Here is a 26,954-nt window from a genome sequence, read left to right as displayed (position 1 = left end):
AGACCTTGACCAGTAGGCCAGAGTACGAGTCTAAGACCTTAGCTATTAGGCCAGATTACGAGTTAAGACCTTAACCAGTAGGTCAGAGTACGAGTCTAAGACCTTAGCTATTAGGCCAGAGTACCAGTCTAAGACCTTAGCTATAAGGCCAGAGTAAGAGTTAAGACCTTAAACATTAGGCCAGAGTATGAGTCTAAGACCTTAGCTATTAGGCCAGAGTAAGAGTTAAGACCTTAGCTATTAGGCCACAGTAAGAGTTAAGACCTTAACCATTAGGCCAGAGTACGAGTCTAAGACCTTAGCTATTTGGCCAGAGTAAGAGTTAAGACCTTAGCTATTAGTCCAGCGTAAGAGTTAAGACCTTAGCTATTAGGCCAGAGTAAGAGTTAAGACCTTAACCAGTAGGCCAGAGTAAGAGTTAAGACCTTAACCAGTAGGCCAGAGTAAGAGTCTAAGACCTTAGCTATTAGGCCAGAGTAAGAGTTAAGACCTTAACCATTTGGCCAGAGTATGAGTCTAAGACCTTAGCTATTAGGCCAGAGTAAGAGTTAGGACCTTAGCTATTAGGCCAGAGTAAGAGTTAAGACCTTAACCAGTAGGCCAGAGTAAGAGTTAAGACCTTAACCATTAGGCCAGAGTACGAGTCTAAGCCCTTACCTATTAGCCCAGAGTAAGAGTTAAGACCTTAACCAGTAGGCCAGAGTAAGAGTTAAGACCATAACCATTAGGCCAGAGTATGAGTCTAAGACCTTAGCTATTAGGCCAGAGTAAGAGTTAAGACCTTAGCTATTAGGCCAGAGTAAGAGTTAAGACCTTAACCAGTAGGCCAGAGTATGAGTCTAAGACTTTAGCTATTAGGCCAGAGTAAGAGTTAAGACCTTAACCAGTAGGCCAGAGTAAGAGTTAAGACCTTAACCATTAGGCCAGAGTATGAGTCTAAGACCTTAGCTATTAGGCCAGAGTAAGAGTTAAGACCTTAGCTATTAGGCCAGAGTAAGAGTTAAGACCTTAACCAGTAGGCCAGAGTAGGAGTTAAGACCTTAACCAGTAGGCCAAAGTAAGAGTTAAGACCTTAACCAGTATTCCAGAGTAAGAGTTAAGACCTTGACCAGTAGGCCAGAGTACGCGTCTAAGACCTTAGCTATTAGGCCAGAGTACGAGTTAAGACCTTAACCAGTAGGTCAGAGTACGAGTCTAAGACCTTAGCTATTAGTCCAGAGTACCAGTCTAAGACCTTAGCTATTAGGCCAGAGTACCAGTCTAAGACATTAGCTATTAGGCCAGAGTAAGAGTTAAGACCTTAACCATTAGGCCAGAGTACGAGTCTAAGACCTTAGCTATTAGGCCAGAGTAAGAGTTAAGACCTTAGCTATTAGGCCAGAGTAAGAGTTAAGACCTTAACCATTAGGCCAGAGTACGAGTCTAAGACCTTAGCTATTCGTCCAGAGTAAGAGTTAAGACCTTAGCTATTAGGCCAGCGTAAGAGTTAAGACCTTAGCTATTAGGCCAGAGTAAGAGTTAAGACCTTAACCAGTAGGCCAGAGTAAGAGTTAAGACCTTAACCAGTAGGCCAGAGTAAGAGTTAATACCTTAACCATTAGGCCAGAGTACGAGTTAAGACCTTAACCTGTAGGCCATAGTACGAGTCTAAGACCTTAGCTATTAGGCCAGAGTAAGAGTTAAGACCTTAGCTATTAGGCCAGAGTAAGAGTTAAGACCTTAACCATTAGGCCAGAGTATGAGTCTAAGACCTTAGCTATTAGGCCAGAGTAAGAGTTAAGACCTTAGCTATTAGGCCAGAGTAAGTGTTAAGACCTTAGCTATTAGGCCAGAGTAAGAGTTAAGACCTTAGTTATTAGGCCAGAGTAAGAGTTAAGACCTTAACCAATAGGCCAGAGTAAGAGTTAAGACCTTAACCATTAGGCCAGAGTATGAGTCTAAGACTTTAGCTATTAGGCCAGAGTAAGAGTTAAGACCTTAACCAGTAGGCCAGAGTAAGAGTAAAGACCTTAACCATTAGGCCAGAGTATGAGTCTAAGACCTTAGCTATTAGGCCAGAGTAAGAGTTAAGACCTTAGCTATTAGGCCAGAGTAAGAGTTAAGACCTTAACCAGTAGGCCAGAGTAGGAGTTAAGACCTTAACCAGTAGGCCAAAGTAAGAGTTAAGACCTTAACCAGTATTCCAGAGTAAGAGTTAAGACCTTGACCAGTAGGCCAGAGTACGAGTCTAAGACCTTAGCTATTAGGCCAGAGTACGAGTTAAGACCTTAACCAGTAGGTCAGAGTACAAGTCTAAGACCTTAGCTATTAGTCCAGAGTACCAGTCTAAGACCTTAGCTATTAGGCCAGAGTACCAGTCTAAGACCTTAGCTATTAGGCCAGAGTAATAGTTAAGACCTTAACCATTAGGCCAGAGTACGAGTCTAAGACCTTAGCTATTAGGCCAGAGTAAGAGTTAAGACCTTAGCTATTAGGCCAGAGTAAGAGTTAAGACCTTAACCATTAGGCCAGAGTACGAGTCTAAGACCTTAGCTATTCGTCCAGAGTAAGAGTTAAGACCTTAGCTATTAGGCCAGCGTAAGAGTTAAGACCTTAGCTATTAGGCCAGAGTAAGAGTTAAGACCTTAACCAGTAGGCCAGAGTAAGAGTTAAGACCTTAGCTATTAGGCCAGAGTAAGAGTTAAGACCTTAACCAGTAGGCCAGAGTAAGAGTTAAGACCTTAACCTGTAGGCCATAGTACGAGTCTAAGACCTTAGCTATTAGGCCAGAGTAAGAGTTAAGACCTTAACCAGTAGGCCAGAGTAAGAGTTAAGACCTTAACCTGTAGGCCATAGTAAGAGTCTAAGACCTTAGCTATTAGGCCAGAGTAAGAGTTAAGACCTTAACTATTAGGCCAGAGTAAGAGTTAAGACCTTAACCATTAGGCCAGATTACGAGTCTAAGACCTTTGCTATTAGGCCAGAGTAAGAGTTAAGACCTTAGCTATTAGGCCAGAGTAAGAGTTAAGACCTTAACCATTAGGCCAGAGTACGAGTCTAAGACCTTAGCTATTTGGCCAGAGTAAGAGTTAAGACCTTAGCTATTAGTCCAGCGTAAGAGTTAATACCTTAGCTATTAGGCCAGAGTAAGAGTTAAGACCTTAACCAGTAGGCCAGAGTAAGAGTTAAGACCTTAACCAGTAGGCCAGAGTAAGAGTCTAAGACCTTAGCTATTAGGCCAGAGTAAGAGTTAAGACCTTAACCATTTGGCCAGAGTATGAGTCTAAGACCTTAGCTATTAGGCCAGAGTAAGAGTTAGGACCTTAGCTATTAGGCCAGAGTAAGAGTTAAGACCTTAACCAGTAGGCCAGAGTAAGAGTTAAGACCTTAACCATTAGGCCAGAGTACGAGTCTAAGCCCTTACCTATTAGCCCAGAGTAAGAGTTAAGACCTTAACCAGTAGGCCAGAGTAAGAGTTAAGACCATAACCATTAGGCCAGAGTATGAGTCTAAGACCTTAGCTATTAGGCCAGAGTAAGAGTTAAGACCTTAGCTATTAGGCCAGAGTAAGAGTTAAGACCTTAACCAGTAGGCCAGAGTATGAGTCTAAGACTTTAGCTATTAGGCCAGAGTAAGAGTTAAGACCTTAACCAGTAGGCCAGAGTAAGAGTTAAGACCTTAACCATTAGGCCAGAGTATGAGTCTAAGACCTTAGCTATTAGGCCAGAGTAAGAGTTAAGACCTTAGCTATTAGGCCAGAGTAAGAGTTAAGACCTTAACCAGTAGGCCAGAGTAGGAGTTAAGACCTTAACCAGTAGGCCAAAGTAAGAGTTAAGACCTTAACCAGTATTCCAGAGTAAGAGTTAAGACCTTGACCAGTAGGCCAGAGTACGCGTCTAAGACCTTAGCTATTAGGCCAGAGTACGAGTTAAGACCTTAACCAGTAGGTCAGAGTACGAGTCTAAGACCTTAGCTATTAGTCCAGAGTACCAGTCTAAGACCTTAGCTATTAGGCCAGAGTACCAGTCTAAGACCTTAGCTATTAGGCCAGAGTAAGAGTTAAGACCTTAACCATTAGGCCAGAGTACGAGTCTAAGACCTTAGCTATTCGTCCAGAGTAAGAGTTAAGACCTTAGCTATTAGGCCAGCGTAAGAGTTAAGACCTTAGCTATTAGGCCAGAGTAAGAGTTAAGACCTTAACCAGTAGGCCAGAGTAAGAGTTAAGACCTTAACCAGTAGGCCAGAGTAAGAGTTAATACCTTAACCATTAGGCCAGAGTACGAGTTAAGACCTTAACCTGTAGGCCATAGTACGAGTCTAAGACCTTAGCTATTAGGCCAGAGTAAGAGTTAAGACCTTAGCTATTAGGCCAGAGTAAGAGTTAAGACCTTAACCATTAGGCCAGAGTATGAGTCTAAGACCTTAGCTATTAGGCCAGAGTAAGAGTTAAGACCTTAGCTATTAGGCCAGAGTAAGTGTTAAGACCTTAGCTATTAGGCCAGAGTAAGAGTTAAGACCTTAGTTATTAGGCCAGAGTAAGAGTTAAGACCTTAACCAATAGGCCAGAGTAAGAGTTAAGACCTTAACCATTAGGCCAGAGTATGAGTCTAAGACTTTAGCTATTAGGCCAGAGTAAGAGTTAAGACCTTAACCAGTAGGCCAGAGTAAGAGTAAAGACCTTAACCATTAGGCCAGAGTATGAGTCTAAGACCTTAGCTATTAGGCCAGAGTAAGAGTTAAGACCTTAGCTATTAGGCCAGAGTAAGAGTTAAGACCTTAACCAGTAGGCCAGAGTAGGAGTTAAGACCTTAACCAGTAGGCCAAAGTAAGAGTTAAGACCTTAACCAGTATTCCAGAGTAAGAGTTAAGACCTTGACCAGTAGGCCAGAGTACGAGTCTAAGACCTTAGCTATTAGGCCAGAGTACGAGTTAAGACCTTAACCAGTAGGTCAGAGTACGAGTCTAAGACCTTAGCTATTAGTCCAGAGTACCAGTCTAAGACCTTAGCTATTAGGCCAGAGTACCAGTCTAAGACCTTAGCTATTAGGCCAGAGTAAGAGTTAAGACCTTAACCATTAGGCCAGAGTACGAGTCTAAGACCTTAGCTATTAGGCCAGAGTAAGAGTTAAGACCTTAGCTATTAGGCCAGAGTAAGAGTTAAGACCTTAACCATTAGGCCAGAGTACGAGTCTAAGACCTTAGCTATTCGTCCAGAGTAAGAGTTAAGACCTTAGCTATTAGGCCAGCGTAAGAGTTAAGACCTTAGCTATTAGGCCAGAGTAAGAGTTAAGACCTTAACCAGTAGGCCAGAGTAAGAGTTAAGACCTTAGCTATTAGGCCAGAGTAAGAGTTAAGACCTTAACCAGTAGGCCAGAGTAAGAGTTAAGACCTTAACCTGTAGGCCATAGTACGAGTCTAAGACCTTAGCTATTAGGCCAGAGTAAGAGTTAAGACCTTAACCAGTAGGCCAGAGTAAGAGTTAAGACCTTAACCTGTGGGCCATAGTAAGAGTCTAAGACCTTAGCTATTAGGCCAGAGTAAGAGTTAAGACCTTAACTATTAGGCCAGAGTAAGAGTTAAGACCTTAACCATTAGGCCAGATTACGAGTCTAAGACCTTTGCTATTAGGCCAGAGTAAGAGTTAAGACCTTAGCTATTAGGCCAGAGTAAGAGTTACGACCTTAACCAGTAGGCCAGAGTAGGAGTTAAGACCTTAACCAGTAGGCCAAAGTAAGAGTTAAGACCTTAACCAGTATTCCAGAGTAAGCGTTAAGACCTTGACCAGTAGGCCAGAGTACGAGTCTAAGACCTTATCTATTAGGCCAGAGTACGAGTTAAGACCTTAACCAGTAGGTCAGAGTACGAGTCTAAGACCTTAGCTATTAGGCCAGAGTACCAGTCTAAGACCTTAGCTATTCGGCCAGAGTAAGAGTTAAGACCTTAAACATTAGGCCGGAATATGAGTCTAAGACCTTAGTTATTAGGCCAGAGTAAGAGTTAAGACCTTAGCTATTAGGCCAGAGTAAGAGTTAAGGCCTTAACCATTAGTCCAGAGTACGAGTCTAAGACCTTAGCTATTCGGCCAGAGTAAGAGTTAAGACCTTAGCTATTAGGCCAGCGTAAGAGTTAAGACCTTAGCTATTAGGCAGAGTAAGAGTTAAGACCTTAACCATTAGGCCAGAGTATGAGTCTAAGACCTTAGCTATTAGGCCAGAGTAAGAGTTAAGACCTTAGCTATTAGGCCAGAGTAAGTGTTAAGACCGTAGCTATTAGGCCAGAGTAAGAGTTAAGACCTTAGTTATTAGGCCAGAGTAAGAGTTAAGACCTTAACCAATAGGCCAGAGTAAGAGTTAAGACCTTAACCATTAGGCCAGAGTATGAGTCTAAGACTTTAGCTATTAGGCCAGAGTAAGAGTTAAGACCTTAACCAGTAGGCCAGAGTAAGAGTTAAGACCTTAACCATTAGGCCAGAGTATGGGTCTAAGACCTTAGCTATTAGGCCAGAGTAAGAGTTAAGACCTTAGCTATTAGGCCAGAGTAAGAGTTAAGACCTTAACCAGTAGGCCAGAGTAGGAGTTAAGACCTTAACCAGTAGGCCAAAGTAAGAGTTAAGACCTTAACCAGTATTCCAGAGTAAGAGTTAAGACCTTGACCAGTAGGCCAGAGTACGAGTCTAAGACCTTAGCTATTAGGCCAGAGTACGAGTTAAGACCTTAACCAGTAGGTCAGAGTATGAGTCTAAGACCTTAGCTATTAGTCCAGAGTACCAGTCTAAGACCTTAGCTATTAGGCCAGAGTACCAGTCTAAGACCTTAGCTATTAGGCCAGAGTAAGAGTTAAGACCTTAACCATTAGGCCAGAGTACAAGTCTAAGACCTTAGCTATTAGGCCAGAGTAAGAGTTAAGACCTTAGCTATTAGGCCAGAGTAAGAGTTAAGACCTTAACCATTAGGCCAGAGTATGAGTCTAAGACCTTAGCTATTCGTCCAGAGTAAGAGTTAAGACCTTAGCTATTAGGCCAGCGTAAGAGTTAAGACCTTAGCTATTAGGGCAGAGTAAGAGTTAAGACCTTAACCAGTAGGCCAGAGTAAGAGTTAAGACCTTAACCAGTAGGCAGAGTAAGAGTTAATACCTTAACCATTAGGCCAGAGTACGAGTTAAGACCTTAACCTGTAGGCCATAGTACGAGTCTAAGACCTTAGCTATTAGGCCAGAGTAAGAGTTAAGACCTTAGCTATTAGGCCAGAGTAAGAGTTAAGACCTTAACCATTAGGCCAGAGTATGAGTCTAAGACCTTAGCTATTAGGCCAGAGTAAGAGTTAAGACCTTAGCTATTAGGCCAGAGTAAGTGTTAAGACCTTAGCTATTAGGCCAGAGTAAGAGTTAAGACCTTAGTTATTAGGCCAGAGTAAGAGTTAAGACCTTAACCAATAGGCCAGAGTAAGAGTTAAGACCTTAACCATTAGGCCAGAGTATGAGTCTAAGACTTTAGCTATTAGGCCAGAGTAAGAGTTAAGACCTTAACCAGTAGGCCAGAGTAAGAGTTAAGACCTTAACCATTAGGCCAGAGTATGAGTCTAAGACCTTAGCTATTAGGCCAGAGTAAGAGTTAAGACCTTAGCTATTAGGCCAGAGTAAGAGTTAAGACCTTAACCAGTAGGCCAGAGTAGGAGTTAAGACCTTAACCAGTAGGCCAAAGTAAGAGTTAAGACCTTAACCAGTATTCCAGAGTAAGAGTTAAGACCTTGACCAGTAGGCCAGAGTACGAGTCTAAGACCTTAGCTATTAGGCCAGAGTACGAGTTAAGACCTTAACCAGTAGGTCAGAGTACGAGTCTAAGACCTTAGCTATTAGTCCAGAGTACCAGTCTAAGACCTTAGCTATTAGGCCAGAGTACCAGTCTAAGACCTTAGCTATTAGGCCAGAGTAAGAGTTAAGACCTTAACCATTAGGCCAGAGTACGAGTCTAAGACCTTAGCTATTAGGCCAGAGTAAGAGTTAAGACCTTAGCTATTAGGCCAGAGTAAGAGTTAAGACCTTAACCATTAGGCCAGAGTACGAATCTAAGACCTTTGCTATTCGTCCAGAGTAAGAGTTAAGACCTTAGCTATTAGGCCAGCGTAAGAGTTAAGACCTTAGCTATTAGGCCAGAGTAAGAGTTAAGACCTTAACCAGTAGGCCAGAGTAAGAGTTAAGACCTTAGCTATTAGGCCAGAGTAAGAGTTAAGACCTTAACCAGTAGGCCAGAGTAAGAGTTAAGACCTTAACCTGTAGGCCATAGTACGAGTCTAAGACCTTAGCTATTAGGCCAGAGTAAGAGTTAAGACCTTAACCAGTAGGCCAGAGTAAGAGTTAAGACCTTAACCTGTAGGCCATAGTAAGAGTCTAAGACCTTAGCTATTAGGCCAGAGTAAGAGTTAAGACCTTAACTATTAGGCCAGAGTAAGAGTTAAGGCCTTAACCAGTAGGTCAGAGTACGAGTCTAAGACCTTAGCTATTAGGCCAGAGTACCAGTCTAAGACCTTAGCTATTCGGCCAGAGTAAGAGTTAAGACCTTAAACATTAGGCCGGAATATGAGTCTAAGACCTTAGTTATTAGGCCAGAGTAAGAGTTAAGACCTTAGCTATTAGGCCAGAGTAAGAGTTAAGACCTTAACCATTAGGCCAGAGTACGAGTCTAAGACCTTAGCTATTCGGCCAGAGTAAGAGTTAAGACCTTAGCTATTAGGCCAGCGTAAGAGTTAAGACCTTAGCTATTAGGCCAGAGTAAGAGTTAAGACCTTAACCATTAGGCCAGAGTATGAGTCTAAGACCTTAGCTATTAGGCCAGAGTAAGAGTTAAGACCTTAGCTATTAGGCCAGAGTAAGTGTTAAGACCTTAGCTATTAGGCCAGAGTAAGAGTTAAGACCTTAGTTATTAGGCCAGAGTAAGAGTTAAGACCTTAACCAATAGGCCAGAGTAAGAGTTAAGACCTTAACCATTAGGCCAGAGTATGAGTCTAAGACCTTAGCTATTAGGCCAGAGTAAGAGTTAGGACCTTAGCTATTAGGCCAGAGTAAGAGTTAAGACCTTAACCAGTAGGCCAGAGTAAGAGTTAAGACCTTAACCATTAGGCCAGAGTACGAGTCTAAGCCCTTACCTATTAGCCCAGAGTAAGAGTTAAGACCTTAACCAGTAGGCCAGAGTAAGAGTTAAGACCTTAACCATTAGGCCAGAGTATGAGTCTAAGACCAGAGTAAGAGTTAAGACCTTAGCTATTAGGCCAGAGTAAGAGTTAAGACCTTAACCAGTAGGCCAGAGTAGGAGTTAAGACCTTAACCAGTAGGCCAAAGTAAGAGTTAAGACCTTAACCAGTATTCCAGAGTAAGCGTTAAGACCTTGACCAGTAGGCCAGAGTACGAGTCTAAGACCTTATCTATTAGGCCAGAGTACGAGTTAAGACCTTAACCAGTAGGTCAGAGTACGAGTCTAAGACCTTAGCTATTAGGCCAGAGTACCAGTCTAAGACCTTAGCTATTCGGCCAGAGTAAGAGTTAAGACCTTAAACATTAGGCCGGAATATGAGTCTAAGACCTTAGTTATTAGGCCAGAGTAAGAGTTAAGACCTTAGCTATTAGGCCAGAGTAAGAGTTAAGACCTTAACCATTAGGCCAGAGTACGAGTCTAAGACCTTAGCTATTCGGCCAGAGTAAGAGTTAAGACCTTAGCTATTAGGCCAGCGTAAGAGTTAAGACCTTAGCTATTAGGCCAGAGTAAGAGTTAAGACCTTAACCATTAGGCCAGAGTATGAGTCTAAGACCTTAGCTATTAGGCCAGAGTAAGAGTTAAGACCTTAGCTATTAGGCCAGAGTAAGTGTTAAGACCGTAGCTATTAGGCCAGAGTAAGAGTTAAGACCTTAGTTATTAGGCCAGAGTAAGAGTTAAGACCTTAACCAATAGGCCAGAGTAAGAGTTAAGACCTTAACCATTAGGCCAGAGTATGAGTCTAAGACTTTAGCTATTAGGCCAGAGTAAGAGTTAAGACCTTAACCAGTAGGCCAGAGTAAGAGTTAAGACCTTAACCATTAGGCCAGAGTATGGGTCTAAGACCTTAGCTATTAGGCCAGAGTAAGAGTTAAGACCTTAGCTATTAGGCCAGAGTAAGAGTTAAGACCTTAACCAGTAGGCCAGAGTAGGAGTTAAGACCTTAACCAGTAGGCCAAAGTAAGAGTTAAGACCTTAACCAGTATTCCAGAGTAAGAGTTAAGACCTTGACCAGTAGGCCAGAGTACGAGTCTAAGACCTTAGCTATTAGGCCAGAGTACGAGTTAAGACCTTAACCAGTAGGTCAGAGTACGAGTCTAAGACCTTAGCTATTAGTCCAGAGTACCAGTCTAAGACCTTAGCTATTAGGCCAGAGTACCAGTCTAAGACCTTAGCTATTAGGCCAGAGTAAGAGTTAAGACCTTAACCATTAGGCCAGAGTACAAGTCTAAGACCTTAGCTATTAGGCCAGAGTAAGAGTTAAGACCTTAGCTATTAGGCCAGAGTAAGAGTTAAGACCTTAACCATTAGGCCAGAGTACGAGTCTAAGACCTTAGCTATTCGTCCAGAGTAAGAGTTAAGACCTTAGCTATTAGGCCAGCGTAAGAGTTAAGACCTTAGCTATTAGGGCAGAGTAAGAGTTAAGACCTTAACCAGTAGGCCAGAGTAAGAGTTAAGACCTTAACCAGTAGGCCAGAGTAAGAGTTAATACCTTAACCATTAGGCCAGAGTACGAGTTAAGACCTTAACCTGTAGGCCATAGTACGAGTCTAAGACCTTAGCTATTAGGCCAGAGTAAGAGTTAAGACCTTAGCTATTAGGCCAGAGTAAGAGTTAAGACCTTAACCATTAGGCCAGAGTATGAGTCTAAGACCTTTGCTATTAGGCCAGAGTAAGAGTTAAGACCTTAGCTATTAGGCCAGAGTAAGTGTTAAGACCTTAGCTATTAGGCCAGAGTAAGAGTTAAGACCTTAGTTATTAGGCCAGAGTAAGAGTTAAGACCTTAACCAATAGGCCAGAGTAAGAGTTAAGACCTTAACCATTAGGCCAGAGTATGAGTCTAAGACTTTAGCTATTAGGCCAGAGTAAGAGTTAAGACCTTAACCAGTAGGCCAGAGTAAGAGTTAAGACCTTAACCATTAGGCCAGAGTATGAGTCTAAGACCTTAGCTATTAGGCCAGAGTAAGAGTTAAGACCTTAGCTATTAGGCCAGAGTAAGAGTTAAGACCTTAACCAGTAGGCCAGAGTAGGAGTTAAGACCTTAACCAGTAGGCCAAAGTAAGAGTTAAGACCTTAACCAGTATTCCAGAGTAAGAGTTAAGACCTTGACCAGTAGGCCAGAGTACGAGTCTAAGACCTTAGCTATTAGGCCAGAGTACGAGTTAAGACCTTAACCAGTAGGTCAGAGTACGAGTCTAAGACCTTAGCTATTAGTCCAGAGTACCAGTCTAAGACCTTAGCTATTAGGCCAGAGTACCAGTCTAAGACCTTAGCTATTAGGCCAGAGTAAGAGTTAAGACCTTAACCATTAGGCCAGAGTACGAGTCTAAGACCTTAGCTATTAGGCCAGAGTAAGAGTTAAGACCTTAGCTATTAGGCCAGAGTAAGAGTTAAGACCTTAACCATTAGGCCAGAGTACGAATCTAAGACCTTTGCTATTCGTCCAGAGTAAGAGTTAAGACCTTAGCTATTAGGCCAGCGTAAGAGTTAAGACCTTAGCTATTAGGCCAGAGTAAGAGTTAAGACCTTAACCAGTAGGCCAGAGTAAGAGTTAAGACCTTAGCTATTAGGCCAGAGTAAGAGTTAAGACCTTAACCAGTAGGCCAGAGTAAGAGTTAAGACCTTAACCTGTAGGCCATAGTACGAGTCTAAGACCTTAGCTATTAGGCCAGAGTAAGAGTTAAGACCTTAACCAGTAGGCCAGAGTAAGAGTTAAGACCTTAACCTGTAGGCCATAGTAAGAGTCTAAGACCTTAACTATTAGGCCAGAGTAAGAGTTAAGGCCTTAACCAGTAGGTCAGAGTACGAGTCTAAGACCTTAGCTATTAGGCCAGAGTACCAGTCTAAGACCTTAGCTATTCGGCCAGAGTAAGAGTTAAGACCTTAAACATTAGGCCGGAATATGAGTCTAAGACCTTAGTTATTAGGCCAGAGTAAGAGTTAAGACCTTAGCTATTAGGCCAGAGTAAGAGTTAAGACCTTAACCATTAGGCCAGAGTACGAGTCTAAGACCTTAGCTATTCGGCCAGAGTAAGAGTTAAGACCTTAGCTATTAGGCCAGCGTAAGAGTTAAGACCTTAGCTATTAGGCCAGAGTAAGAGTTAAGACCTTAACCATTAGGCCAGAGTATGAGTCTAAGACCTTAGCTATTAGGCCAGAGTAAGAGTTAAGACCTTAGCTATTAGGCCAGAGTAAGTGTTAAGACCTTAGCTATTAGGCCAGAGTAAGAGTTAAGACCTTAGTTATTAGGCCAGAGTAAGAGTTAAGACCTTAACCAATAGGCCAGAGTAAGAGTTAAGACCTTAACCATTAGGCCAGAGTATGAGTCTAAGACTTTAGCTATTAGGCCAGAGTAAGAGTTAAGACCTTAACCAGTAGGCCAGAGTAAGAGTTAAGACCTTAACCATTAGGCCAGAGTATGGGTCTAAGACCTTAGCTATTAGGCCAGAGTAAGAGTTAAGACCTTAGCTATTAGGCCAGAGTAAGAGTTAAGACCTTAACCAGTAGGCCAGAGTAGGAGTTAAGACCTTAACCAGTAGGCCAAAGTAAGAGTTAAGACCTTAACCAGTATTCCAGAGTAAGAGTTAAGGCCTTGACCAGTAGGCCAGAGAACGAGTCTAAGACCTTAGCTATTAGGCCAGAGTACGAGTTAAGACCTTAACCAGTAGGTCAGAGTACGAGTCTAAGACCTTAGCTATTAGTCCAGAGTACCAGTCTAAGACCTTAGCTATTAGGCCAGAGTACCAGTCTAAGACCTTAGCTATTAGGCCAGAGTAAGAGTTAAGACCTTAACCATTAGGCCAGAGTACAAGTCTAAGACCTTAGCTATTAGGCCAGAGTAAGAGTTAAGACCTTAGCTATTAGGCCAGAGTGAGAGTTAAGACCTTAACCATTAGTCCAGAGTACGAGTCTAAGACCTTAGCTATTCGTCCAGAGTAAGAGTTAAGACCTTAGCTATTAGGCCAGCGTAAGAGTTAAGACCTTAGCTATTAGGCCAGAGTAAGAGTTAAGACCTTAACCAGTAGGCCAGAGTAAGAGTTAAGACCTTAACCAGTAGGCCAGAGTAAGAGTTAATACCTTAACCATTAGGCCAGAGTACGAGTTAAGACCTTAACCTGTAGGCCATAGTACGAGTCTAAGACCTTAGCTATTAGGCCAGAGTAAGAGTTAAGACCTTAGCTATTAGGCCAGAGTAAGAGTTAAGACCTTAACCATTAGGCCAGTGTATGAGTCTAAGACCTTAGCTATTAGGCCAGAGTAAGAGTTAAGACCTTAGCTATTAGGCCAGAGTAAGTGTTAAGACCTTAGCTATTAGGCCAGAGTAAGAGTTAAGACCTTAGTTATTAGGCCAGAGTAAGAGTTAAGACCTTAACCAATAGGCCAGAGTAAGAGTTAAGACCTTAACCATTAGGCCAGAGTATGAGTCTAATACTTTAGCTATTAGGCCAGAGTAAGAGTTAAGACCTTAACCAGTAGGCCAGAGTAAGAGTTAAGACCTTAACCATTAGGCCAGAGTATGAGTCTAAGACCTTAGCTATTAGGCCAGAGTAAGAGTTAAGACCTTAGCTATTAGGCCAGAGTAAGAGTTAAGACCTTAACCAGTAGGCCAGAGTAGGAGTTAAGACCTTAACCAGTAGGCCAAAGTAAGAGTTAAGACCTTAACCAGTATTCCAGAGTAAGAGTTAAGACCTTGACCAGTAGGCCAGAGTACGAGTCTAAGACCTTAGCTATTAGGCCAGAGTACGAGTTAAGACCTTAACCAGTAGGTCAGAGTACGAGTATAAGACCTTAGCTATTAGTCCAGAGTACCAGTCTAAGACCTTAGCTATTAGGCCAGAGTACCAGTCTAAGACCTTAGCTATTAGGCCAGAGTAAGAGTTAAGACCTTAACCATTAGGCCAGAGTACGAGTCTAAGACCTTAGCTATTAGGCCAGAGTAAGAGTTAAGACCTTAGCTATTAGGCCAGAGTAAGAGTTAAGACCTTAACCATTAGGCCAGAGTACGAATCTAAGACCTTTGCTATTCGTCCAGAGTAAGAGTTAAGACCTTAGCTATTAGGCCAGCGTAAGAGTTAAGACCTTAGCTATTAGGCCAGAGTAAGAGTTAAGACCTTAACCAGTAGGCCAGAGTAAGAGTTAAGACCTTAGCTATTAGGCCAGAGTAAGAGTTAAGACCTTAACCAGTAGGCCAGAGTAAGAGTTAAGACCTTAACCTGTAGGCCATATTACGAGTCTAAGACCTTAGCTATTAGGCCAGAGTAAGAGTTAAGACCTTAACCAGTAGGCCAGAGTAAGAGTTAAGACCTTAACCTGTAGGCCATAGTAAGAGTCTAAGACCTTAGCTATTAGGCCAGAGTAAGAGTTAAGACCTTAACTATTAGGCCAGAGTAAGAGTTAAGGCCTTAACCAGTAGGTCAGAGTACGAGTCTAAGACCTTAGCTATTAGGCCAGAGTACCAGTCTAAGACCTTAGCTATTCGGCCAGAGTAAGAGTTAAGACCTTAAACATTAGGCCGGAATATGAGTCTAAGACCTTAGTTATTAGGCCAGAGTAAGAGTTAAGACCTTAGCTATTAGGCCAGAGTAAGAGTTAAGACCTTAACCATTAGGCCAGAGTACGAGTCTAAGACCTTAGCTATTCGGCCAGAGTAAGAGTTAAGACCTTAGCTATTAGGCCAGCGTAAGAGTTAAGACCTTAGCTATTAGGCCAGAGTAAGAGTTAAGACCTTAACCATTAGGCCAGAGTATGAGTCTAATACCTTAGCTATTAGGCCAGAGTAAGAGTTAAGACCTTAGCTATTAGGCCAGAGTAAGTGTTAAGACCTTAGCTATTAGGCCAGAGTACGAGTTAAGACCTTAGCTATTAGGCCAGAGTAAGAGTTAAGACCTTAACCAATAGGCCAGAGTAAGAGTTAAGACCTTAACCATTAGGCCAGAGTATGAGTCTAAGACTTTAGCTATTAGGCCAGAGTAAGAGTTAAGACCTTAACCAGTAGGCCAGAGTAAGAGTTAAGACCTTAACCATTAGGCCAGAGTATGGGTCTAAGACCTTAGCTATTAGGCCAGAGTAAGAGTTAAGACCTTAGCTATTAGGCCAGAGTAAGAGTTAAGACCTTAACCAGTAGGCCAGAGTAGGAGTTAAGACCTTAACCAGTAGGCCAAAGTAAGAGTTAAGACCTTAACCAGTATTCCAGAGTAAGAGTTAAGACCTTGACCAGTAGGCCAGAGTACGAGTCTAAGACCTTAGCTATTAGGCCAGAGTACGAGTTAAGACCTTAACCAGTAGGTCAGAGTACGAGTCTAAGACCTTAGCTATTAGTCCAGAGTACCAGTCTAAGACCTTAGCTATTAGGCCAGAGTACCAGTCTAAGACCTTAGCTATTAGGCCAGAGTAAGAGTTAAGACCTTAACCATTAGGCCAGAGTACAAGTCTAAGACCTTAGCTATTAGGCCAGAGTAAGAGTTAAGACCTTAGCTATTAGGCCAGAGTAAGAGTTAAGACCTTAACCATTAGGCCAGAGTACGAATCTAAGACCTTTGCTATTCGTCCAGAGTAAGAGTTAAGACCTTAGCTATTAGGCCAGCGTAAGAGTTAAGACCTTAGCTATTAGGCCAGAGTAAGAGTTAAGACCTTAACCAGTAGGCCAGAGTAAGAGTTAAGACCTTAGCTATTAGGCCAGAGTAAGAGTTAAGACCTTAACCAGTAGGCCAGAGTAAGAGTTAAGACCTTAACCTGTAGGCCATAGTACGAGTCTAAGACCTTAGCTATTAGGCCAGAGTAAGAGTTAAGACCTTAACCAGTAGGCCAGAGTAAGAGTTAAGACCTTAACCTGTAGGCCATAGTAAGAGTCTAAGACCTTAGCTATTAGGCCAGAGTAAGAGTTAAGACCTTAACTATTAGGCCAGAGTAAGAGTTAAGACCTTAACCATTAGGCCAGATTACGAGTCTAAGACCTTTGCTATTAGGCCAGAGTAAGAGTTAAGACCTTAGCTATTAGGCCAGAGTAAGAATTAAGACCTTAACCAGTAGGCCAGAGTAAGAGTTAAGACCTTAACCATTAGGCCAGAATACGCGTCTAAGCCCTTAGCTATTAGGCCAGAGTAAGAGTTAAGACCTTAACCAGTAGGCCAGAGTAAGAGCTAAGACCTTAACCATTAGGCCAGAGTACGAGTCTAAGACCTTAGCTATTAGGCCAGAGTAAGAGTTGAGACCTTATCTATTAGGCCAGAGTAAGAGTTAAGACCTTAGCTATTAGGCCAGAGTAAGAGTTAAGAACTTAGTTATTAGGCCAGAGTAAGAGTTAAGACCTTAACCAATAGGCCAGAGTAAGAGTTAAGACCTTAACCATTAGGCCAGAGTACGAGTCTAAGACCTTAGCTATTAGGCCAGAGTAAGAGTTAAGACTTTAACCAGTAGGCCAGAGTAAGAGTTAAGACCTTAACCATTAGGCCAGAGTACGAGTCTGAGACATTAGCTATTAGGCCAGAATAAGAGTTAAGACCTTAACCAGTAGGCCAGTGTAAGAGTTAAGACCTTAACCATTAGGCCAGAGTACGAGTCTAAGACCTTAGCTATTAGGCCAGAGTAAGAGTTAGGACCTTAGCTATTAGGCCAGAGTAAGAGTTAAGACCTTAACCATTAGGCCAGATTACGAGTCTAATACCTTTGCTATTAGGCCAGAGTAAGAGTTAAGACCTTAGCTATTAGGCCAGAGTAAGAGTTAAGACCTTAACCAGTAGGCCAGAGTAAGAGTTAAGACCTTAACCATTAGGCCAGAGTACGAGTCTAAGCCCTTACCTATTAGGCCAGAGTAAGAGTTAAGACCTTAACCAGTAGGCCAGAGTAAGAGTTAAGACCTTAACCATTAGGCCAGAGTAAGTATTAAGACCTTAGCTATTAGGCCAGAGTAAGAGTTAAGACCTTAACCAGTAGGACAGAGTAAGAGTTAAGACCTTAACCATTAGGCCAGAGTACGAGTCTAAGACCTTAGCTATTAGGCCAGAGTAAGAGTTAAGACCTTAGCTATTAGGCCAGAGTATGAGTCTAAGACCTTAGCAATTAGGCCAGAGTAAGATTTAAGACCTTAGCTATTGGGCCAGAGTAAGAGTTAAGACCTTAACCAGTAGGCCAGAGTATGAGTCTAAGACTTTAGCTATTAGGCCAGAGTAAGAGTTAAGACCTTAACCAGTAGGACAGAGTAAGAGTTAAGACCTTAACCATTAGGCCAGAGTACGAGTCTAAGACCTTAGCTATTAGGCCAGAGTAAGATTTAATACCTTAGCTATTGGGCCAGAGTAAGAGTTAAGACCTTAACCAGTAGGCCAGAGTAGGAGTTAAGACCTTAACCATTAGGCCAGAGTACGAGTCTAAGACCTTAGCTATTAGGCCAGAGTACCAGTCTAAGACCTTAGCTATAAGGCCAGAGTAAGAGTTAAGACCTTAAACATTAGGCCAGAGAATGAGTCTAAGACCTTAGCTATTAGGCCAGAGTAAGAGTTAAGACCTTAGCTATTAGGCCACAGTAAGAGTTAAGACCTTAACCATTAGGCCAGAGTACGAGTCTAAGACCTTAGCTATTTGGCCAGAGTAAGAGTTAAGACCTTAGCTATTAGTCCAGCGTAAGAGTTAAGACCTTAGCTATTAGGCCAGAGTAAGAGTTAAGACCTTAACCAGTAGGCCAGAGTAAGAGTTAAGACCTTAACCAGTAGGCCAGAGTAAGAGTCTAAGACCTTAGCTATTAGGCCAGAGTAAGAGTTAAGACCTTAAACATTTGGCCAGAGTATGAGTCTAAGACCTTAGCTATTAGGCCAGAGTAAGAGTTAGGACCTTAGCTATTAGGCCAGAGTAAGAGTTAAGACCTTAACCAGTAGGCCAGAGTAAGAGTTAAGACCTTAACCATTAGGCCAGAGTACGAGTCTAAGCCCTTACCTATTAGCCCAGAGTAAGAGTTAAGACCTTAACCAGTAGGCCAGAGTAAGAGTTAAGACCTTAACCATTAGGCCAGAGTATGAGTCTAAGACCTTAGCTATTAGGCCAGAGTAAGAGTTAAGACCTTAGCTATTAGGCCAGAGTAAGAGTTAAGACCTTAACCAGTAGGCCAGAGTATGAGTCTAAGACTTTAGCTATTAGGCCAGAGTAAGAGTTAAGACCTTAACCAGTAGGCCAGAGTAAGAGTTAAGACCTTAACCATTAGGCCAGAGTATGAGTCTAAGACCTTAGCTATTAGGCCAGAGTAAGAGTTAAGACCTTAGCTATTAGGCCAGAGTAAGAGTTAAGACCTTAACCAGTAGGCCAGAGTAGGAGTTAAGACCTTAACCAGTAGGCCAAAGTAAGAGTTAAGACCTTAACCAGTATTCCAGAGTAAGAGTTAAGACCTTGACCAGTAGGCCAGAGTACGCGTCTAAGACCTTAGCTATTAGGCCAGAGTACGAGTTAAGACCTTAACCAGTAGGTCAGAGTACGAGTCTAAGACCTTAGCTATTAGTCCAGAGTACCAGTCTAAGACCTTAGCTATTAGGCCAGAGTACCAGTCTAAGACCTTAGCTATTAGGCCAGAGTAAGAGTTAAGACCTTAACCATTAGGCCAGAGTACGAGTCTAAGACCTTAGCTATTAGGCCAGAGTAAGAGTTAAGACCTTAGCTATTAGGCCAGAGTAAGAGTTAAGACCTTAACCATTAGGCCAGAGTACGAGTCTAAGACCTTAGCTATTCGTCCAGAGTAAGAGTTAAGACCTTAGCTATTAGGCCAGCGTAAGAGTTAAGACCTTAGCTATTAGGCCAGAGTAAGAGTTAAGACCTTAACCAGTAGGCCAGAGTAAGAGTTAAGACCTTAACCAGTAGGCCAGAGTAAGAGTTAATACCTTAACCATTAGGCCAGAGTACGAGTTAAGACCTTAACCTGTAGGCCATAGTACGAGTCTAAGACCTTAGCTATTAGGCCAGAGTAAGAGTTAAGACCTTAGCTATTAGGCCAGAGTAAGAGTTAAGACCTTAACCATTAGGCCAGAGTATGAGTCTAAGACCTTAGCTATTAGGCCAGAGTAAGAGTTAAGACCTTAGCTATTAGGCCAGAGTAAGTGTTAAGACCTTAGCTATTAGGCCAGAGTAAGAGTTAAGGCCTTAGTTAATAGGCCAGAGTAAGAGATAAGACCTTAACCAATAGGCCAGAGTAAGAGTTAAGACCTTAACCATTAGGCCAGAGTATGAGTCTAAGACTTTAGCTATTAGGCCAGAGTAAGAGTTAAGACCTTAACCAGTAGGCCAGAGTAAGAGTAAAGACCTTAACCATTAGGCCAGAGTATGAGTCTAAGACCTTAGCTATTAGGCCAGAGTAAGATTTAATACCTTAGCTATTGGGCCAGAGTAAGAGTTAAGACCTTAACCAGTAGGCCAGAGTAAGAGTTAAGACCTTAGCTATTAGGCCAGAGTAAGAGTTAAGACCTTAACCATTAGGCCAGAGTATGAGTCTAAGACCTTAGCTATTAGGCCAGAGTAAGAGTTAAGACCTTAGCTATTAGGCCAGAGTAAGTGTTAAGACCTTAGCTATTAGGCCAGAGTATGAGTCTAAGACCTTAGCAATTAGGCCAGAGTAAGATTTAAGACCTTAGCTATTGGGCCAGAGTAAGAGTTAAGACCTTAACCAGTAGGCCAGAGTATGAGTCTAAGACTTTAGCTATTAGGCCAGAGTAAGAGTTAAGACCTTAACCAGTAGGACAGAGTAAGAGTTAAGACCTTAACCATTAGGCCAGAGTACGAGTCTAAGACCTTAGCTATTAGGCCAGAGTAAGATTTAATACCTTAGCTATTGGGCCAGAGTAAGAGTTAAGACCTTAACCAGTAGGCCAGAGTAGGAGTTAAGACCTTAACCATTAGGCCAGAGTACGAGTCTAAGACCTTAGCTATTAGGCCAGAGTACCAGTCTAAGACCTTAGCTATAAGGCCAGAGTAAGAGTTAAGACCTTAAACATTAGGCCAGAGAATGAGTCTAAGACCTTAGCTATTAGGCCAGAGTAAGAGTTAAGACCTTAGCTATTAGGCCACAGTAAGAGTTAAGACCTTAACCATTAGGCCAGAGTACGAGTCTAAGACCTTAGCTATTTGGCCAGAGTAAGAGTTAAGACCTTAGCTAATAGTCCAGCGTAAGAGTTAAGACCTTAGCTATTAGGCCAGAGTAAGAGTTAAGACCTTAACCAGTAGGCCAGAGTAAGAGTTAAGACCTTAACCAGTAGGCCAGAGTAAGAGTCTAAGACCTTAGCTATTAGGCCAGAGTAAGAGTTAAGACCTTAAACATTTGGCCAGAGTATGAGTCTAAGACCTTAGCTATTAGGCCAGAGTAAGAGTTAGGACCTTAGCTATTAGGCCAGAGTAAGAGTTAAGACCTTAACCATTAGGCCAGAGTACGAGTCTAAGACCTTAGCTATTAGGCCAGAGTAAGAGTTAAGACCTTATCTATTAGGCCAGAGTAAGAGTTAAGACCTTAGCTATTAGGCCAGAGTAAGAGTTAAGAACTTAGTTATTAGGCCAGAGTAAGAGTTAAGACCTTAACCAATAGGCCAGAGTAAGAGTTAAGACCTTAACCATTAGGCCAGAGTATGGGTCTAAGACCTTAGCTATTAGGCCAGAGTAAGAGTTAAGACCTTAGCTATTAGGCCAGAGTAAGAGTTAAGACCTTAACCAGTAGGCCAGAGTAGGAGTTAAGACCTTAACCAGTAGGCCAAAGTAAGAGTTAAGACCTTAACCAGTATTCCAGAGTAAGAGTTAAGACCTTGACCAGTAGGCCAGAGTACGAGTCTAAGACCTTAGCTATTAGGCCAGAGTACGAGTTAAGACCTTAACCAGTAGGTCAGAGTACGAGTCTAAGACCTTAGCTATTAGTCCAGAGTACCAGTCTAAGACCTTAGCTATTAGGCCAGAGTACCAGTCTAAGACCTTAGCTATTAGGCCAGAGTAAGAGTTAAGACCTTAACCATTAGGCCAGAGTACAAGTCTAAGACCTTAGCTATTAGGCCAGAGTAAGAGTTAAGACCTTAGCTATTAGGCCAGAGTAAGAGTTAAGACCTTAACCATTAGGCCAGAGTACGAATCTAAGACCTTTGCTATTCGTCCAGAGTAAGAGTTAAGACCTTAGCTATTAGGCCAGCGTAAGAGTTAAGACCTTAGCTATTAGGCCAGAGTAAGAGTTAAGACCTTAACCAGTAGGCCAGAGTAAGAGTTAAGACCTTAGCTATTAGGCCAGAGTAAGAGTTAAGACCTTAACCAGTAGGCCAGAGTAAGAGTTAAGACCTTAACCTGTAGGCCATAGTACGAGTCTAAGACCTTAGCTATTAGGCCAGAGTAAGAGTTAAGACCTTAACCAGTAGGCCAGAGTAAGAGTTAAGACCTTAACCTGTAGGCCATAGTAAGAGTCTAAGACCTTAGCTATTAGGCCAGAGTAAGAGTTAAGACCTTAACTATTAGGCCAGAGTAAGAGTTAAGACCTTAACCATTAGGCCAGATTACGAGTCTAAGACCTTTGCTATTAGGCCAGAGTAAGAGTTAAGACCTTAGCTATTAGGCCAGAGTAAGAATTAAGACCTTAACCAGTAGGCCAGAGTAAGAGTTAAGACCTTAACCATTAGGCCAGAATACGCGTCTAAGCCCTTAGCTATTAGGCCAGAGTAAGAGTTAAGACCTTAACCAGTAGGCCAGAGTAAGAGCTAAGACCTTAACCATTAGGCCAGAGTACGAGTCTAAGACCTTAGCTATTAGGCCAGAGTAAGAGTTGAGACCTTATCTATTAGGCCAGAGTAAGAGTTAAGACCTTAGCTATTAGGCCAGAGTAAGAGTTAAGAACTTAGTTATTAGGCCAGAGTAAGAGTTAAGACCTTAACCAATAGGCCAGAGTAAGAGTTAAGACCTTAACCATTAGGCCAGAGTACGAGTCTAAGACCTTAGCTATTAGGCCAGAGTAAGAGTTAAGACTTTAACCAGTAGGCCAGAGTAAGAGTTAAGACCTTAACCATTAGGCCAGAGTACGAGTCTGAGACATTAGCTATTAGGCCAGAATAAGAGTTAAGACCTTAACCAGTAGGCCAGTGTAAGAGTTAAGACCTTAACCATTAGGCCAGAGTACGAGTCTAAGACCTTAGCTATTAGGCCAGAGTAAGAGTTAGGACCTTAGCTATTAGGCCAGAGTAAGAGTTAAGACCTTAACCATTAGGCCAGATTACGAGTCTAATACCTTTGCTATTAGGCCAGAGTAAGAGTTAAGACCTTAGCTATTAGGCCAGAGTAAGAGTTAAGACCTTAACCAGTAGGCCAGAGTAAGAGTTAAGACCTTAACCATTAGGCCAGAGTACGAGTCTAAGCCCTTACCTATTAGGCCAGAGTAAGAGTTAAGACCTTAACCAGTAGGCCAGAGTAAGAGTTAAGACCTTAACCATTAGGCCAGAGTAAGTATTAAGACCTTAGCTATTAGGCCAGAGTAAGAGTTAAGACCTTAACCAGTAGGACAGAGTAAGAGTTAAGACCTTAACCATTAGGCCAGAGTACGAGTCTAAGACCTTAGCTATTAGGCCAGAGTAAGAGTTAAGACCTTAGCTATTAGGCCAGAGTATGAGTCTAAGACCTTAGCAATTAGGCCAGAGTAAGATTTAAGACCTTAGCTATTGGGCCAGAGTAAGAGTTAAGACCTTAACCAGTAGGCCAGAGTATGAGTCTAAGACTTTAGCTATTAGGCCAGAGTAAGAGTTAAGACCTTAACCAGTAGGACAGAGTAAGAGTTAAGACCTTAACCATTAGGCCAGAGTACGAGTCTAAGACCTTAGCTATTAGGCCAGAGTAAGATTTAATACCTTAGCTATAGGGCCAGAGTAAGAGTTAAGACCTTAACCAGTAGGCCAGAGTAGGAGTTAAGACCTTAACCATTAGGCCAGAGTACGAGTCTAAGACCTTAGCTATTAGGCCAGAGTACCAGTCTAAGACCTTAGCTATAAGGCCAGAGTAAGAGTTAAGACCTTAAACATTAGGCCAGAGAATGAGTCTAAGACCTTAGCTATTAGGCCAGAGTAAGAGTTAAGACCTTAGCTATTAGGCCACAGTAAGAGTTAAGACCTTAACCATTAGGCCAGAGTACGAGTCTAAGACCTTAGCTATTTGGCCAGAGTAAGAGTTAAGACCTTAGCTATTAGTCCAGCGTAAGAGTTAAGACCTTAGCTATTAGGCCAGAGTAAGAGTTAAGACCTTAACCAGTAGGCCAGAGTAAGAGTTAAGACCTTAACCAGTAGGCCAGAGTAAGAGTCTAAGACCTTAGCTATTAGGCCAGAGTAAGAGTTAAGACCTTAAACATTTGGCCAGAGTATGAGTCTAAGACCTTAGCTATTAGGCCAGAGTAAGAGTTAGGACCTTAGCTATTAGGCCAGAGTAAGAGTTAAGACCTTAACCAGTAGGCCAGAGTAAGAGTTAAGACCTTAACCATTAGGCCAGAGTACGAGTCTAAGCCCTTACCTATTAGCCCAGAGTAAGAGTTAAGACCTTAACCAGTAGGCCAGAGTAAGAGTTAAGACCTTAACCATTAGGCCAGAGTATGAGTCTAAGACCTTAGCTATTAGGCCAGAGTAAGAGTTAAGACCTTAGCTATTAGGCCAGAGTAAGAGTTAAGACCTTAACCAGTAGGCCAGAGTATGAGTCTAAGACTTTAGCTATTAGGCCAGAGTAAGAGTTAAGACCTTAACCAGTAGGCCAGAGTAAGAGTTAAGACCTTAACCATTAGGCCAGAGTATGAGTCTAAGACCTTAGCTATTAGGCCAGAGTAAGAGTTAAGACCTTAGCTATTAGGCCAGAGTAAGAGTTAAGACCTTAACCAGTAGGCCAGAGTAAGAGTTAAGACCTTAACCATTAGGCCAGAGTACGAGTCTAAGACCTTAGCTATTAGGCCAGAGTAAGAATTAAGACCTTAACCAGTAGGCCAGAGTAAGAGTTAGGACCTTAACCATTAGGCCAGAGTATGAGTCTAAGACCTTAGCTATTAGGCCAGAGTAAGAGTTAAGACCTTAGCTATTAGGCCAGAGTACGAGTCTAAGACCTTAGCTATTAGGCCAGAGTAAGATTTAAGACCTTAGCTATTAGGCCAGAGTAAGAGTTAAGACCTTAACCAGTAGGCCAAAGTAAGAGTTAAGACCTTAACCAGTATTCCAGAGTAAGAGTTAAGACCTTGACCAGTAGGCCAGAGTACGCGTCTAAGACCTTAGCTATTAGGCCAGAGTACGAGTTAAGACCTTAACCAGTAGGTCAGAGTACGAGTCTAAGACCTTAGCTATTAGTCCAGAGTACCAGTCTAAGACCTTAGCTATTAGGCCAGAGTACCAGTCTAAGACCTTAGCTATTAGGCCAGAGTAAGAGTTAAGACCTTAACCATTAGGCCAGAGTACGAGTCTAAGACCTTAGCTATTAGGCCAGAGTAAGAGTTAAGACCTTAGCTATTAGGCCAGAGTAAGAGTTAAGACCTTAACCATTAGGCCAGAGTACGAGTCTAAGACCTTAGCTATTCGTCCAGAGTAAGAGTTAAGACCTTAGCTATTAGGCCAGCGTAAGAGTTAAGACCTTAGCTATTAGGCCAGAGTAAGAGTTAAGACCTTAACCAGTAGGCCAGAGTAAGAGTTAAGACCTTAACCAGTAGGCCAGAGTAAGAGTTAATACCTTAACCATTAGGCCCGAGTACGAGTTAAGACCTTAACCTGTAGGCCATAGTACGAGTCTAAGACCTTAGCTATTAGGCCAGAGTAAGAGTTAAGACCTTAGCTATTAGGCCAGAGTAAGAGTTAAGACCTTAACCATTAGGCCAGAGTATGAGTCTAAGACCTTAGCTATTAGGCCAGAGTAAGAGTTAAGACCTTAGCTATTAGGCCAGAGTAAGTGTTAAGACCTTAGCTATTAGGCCAGAGTAAGAGTTAAGGCCTTAGTTAATAGGCCAGAGTAAGAGATAAGACCTTAACCAATAGGCCAGAGTAAGAGTTAAGACCTTAACCATTAGGCCAGAGTATGAGTCTAAGACTTTAGCTATTAGGCCAGAGTAAGAGTTAAGACCTTAACCAGTAGGCCAGAGTAAGAGTAAAGACCTTAACCATTAGGCCAGAGTATGAGTCTAAGACCTTAGCTATTAGGCCAGAGTAAGATTTAATACCTTAGCTATTGGGCCAGAGTAAGAGTTAAGACCTTAACCAGTAGGCCAGAGTAAGAGTTAAGACCTTAGCTATTAGGCCAGAGTAAGAGTTAAGACCTTAACCATTAGGCCAGAGTATGAGTCTAAGACCTTAGCTATTAGGCCAGAGTAAGAGTTAAGACCTTAGCTATTAGGCCAGAGTAAGTGTTAAGACCTTAGCTATTAGGCCAGAGTATGAGTCTAAGACCTTAGCAATTAGGCCAGAGTAAGATTTAAGACCTTAGCTATTGGGCCAGAGTAAGAGTTAAGACCTTAACCAGTAGGCCAGAGTATGAGTCTAAGACTTTAGCTATTAGGCCAGAGTAAGAGTTAAGACCTTAACCAGTAGGACAGAGTAAGAGTTAAGACCTTAACCATTAGGCCAGAGTACGAGTCTAAGACCTTAGCTATTAGGCCAGAGTAAGATTTAATACCTTAGCTATTGGGCCAGAGTAAGAGTTAAGACCTTAACCAGTAGGCCAGAGTAGGAGTTAAGACCTTAACCATTAGGCCAGAGTACGAGTCTAAGACCTTAGCTATTAGGCCAGAGTACCAGTCTAAGACCTTAGCTATAAGGCCAGAGTAAGAGTTAAGACCTTAAACATTAGGCCAGAGAATGAGTCTAAGACCTTAGCTATTAGGCCAGAGTAAGAGTTAAGACCTTAGCTATTAGGCCACAGTAAGAGTTAAGACCTTAACCATTAGGCCAGAGTACGAGTCTAAGACCTTAGCTATTTGGCCAGAGTAAGAGTTAAGACCTTAGCTAATAGTCCAGCGTAAGAGTTAAGACCTTAGCTATTAGGCCAGAGTAAGAGTTAAGACCTTAACCAGTAGGCCAGAGTAAGAGTTAAGACCTTAACCAGTAGGCCAGAGTAAGAGTCTAAGACCTTAGCTATTAGGCCAGAGTAAGAGTTAAGACCTTAAACATTTGGCCAGAGTATGAGTCTAAGACCTTAGCTATTAGGCCAGAGTAAGAGTTAGGACCTTAGCTATTAGGCCAGAGTAAGAGTTAAGACCTTAACCAGTAGGCCAGAGTAAGAGTTAAGACCTTAACCATTAGGCCAGAGTACGAGTCTAAGCCCTTACCTATTAGCCCAGAGTAAGAGTTAAGACCTTAACCAGTAGGCCAGAGTAAGAGTTAAGACCTTAACCATTAGGCCAGAGTATGAGTCTAAGACCTTAGCTATTAGGCCAGAGTAAGAGTTAAGACCTTAGCTATTAGGCCAGAGTAAGAGTTAAGACCTTAACCAGTAGGCCAGAGTATGAGTCTAAGACTTTAGCTATTAGGCCAGAGTAAGAGTTAAGACCTTAACCAGTAGGCCAGAGTAAGAGTTAAGACCTTAACCATTAGGCCAGAGTATGAGTCTAAGACCTTAGCTATTAGGCCAGAGTAAGAGTTAAGACCTTAGCTATTAGGCCAGAGTAAGAGTTAAGACCTTAACCAGTAGGCCAGAGTAGGAGTTAAGACCTTAACCAGTAGGCCAAAGTAAGAGTTAAGACCTTAACCAGTATTCCAGAGTAAGAGTTAAGACCTTGACCAGTAGGCCAGAGTAC

This window comes from Triturus cristatus, chromosome 6, assembly GCF_964204655.1.
Source record: "Triturus cristatus chromosome 6, aTriCri1.1, whole genome shotgun sequence".
Lineage (NCBI taxonomy): Eukaryota > Metazoa > Chordata > Amphibia > Caudata > Salamandridae > Triturus > Triturus cristatus.
The sequence above is the reverse complement of the archived record's forward strand: the minus strand, read 5'-3'. Positions refer to the sequence as shown.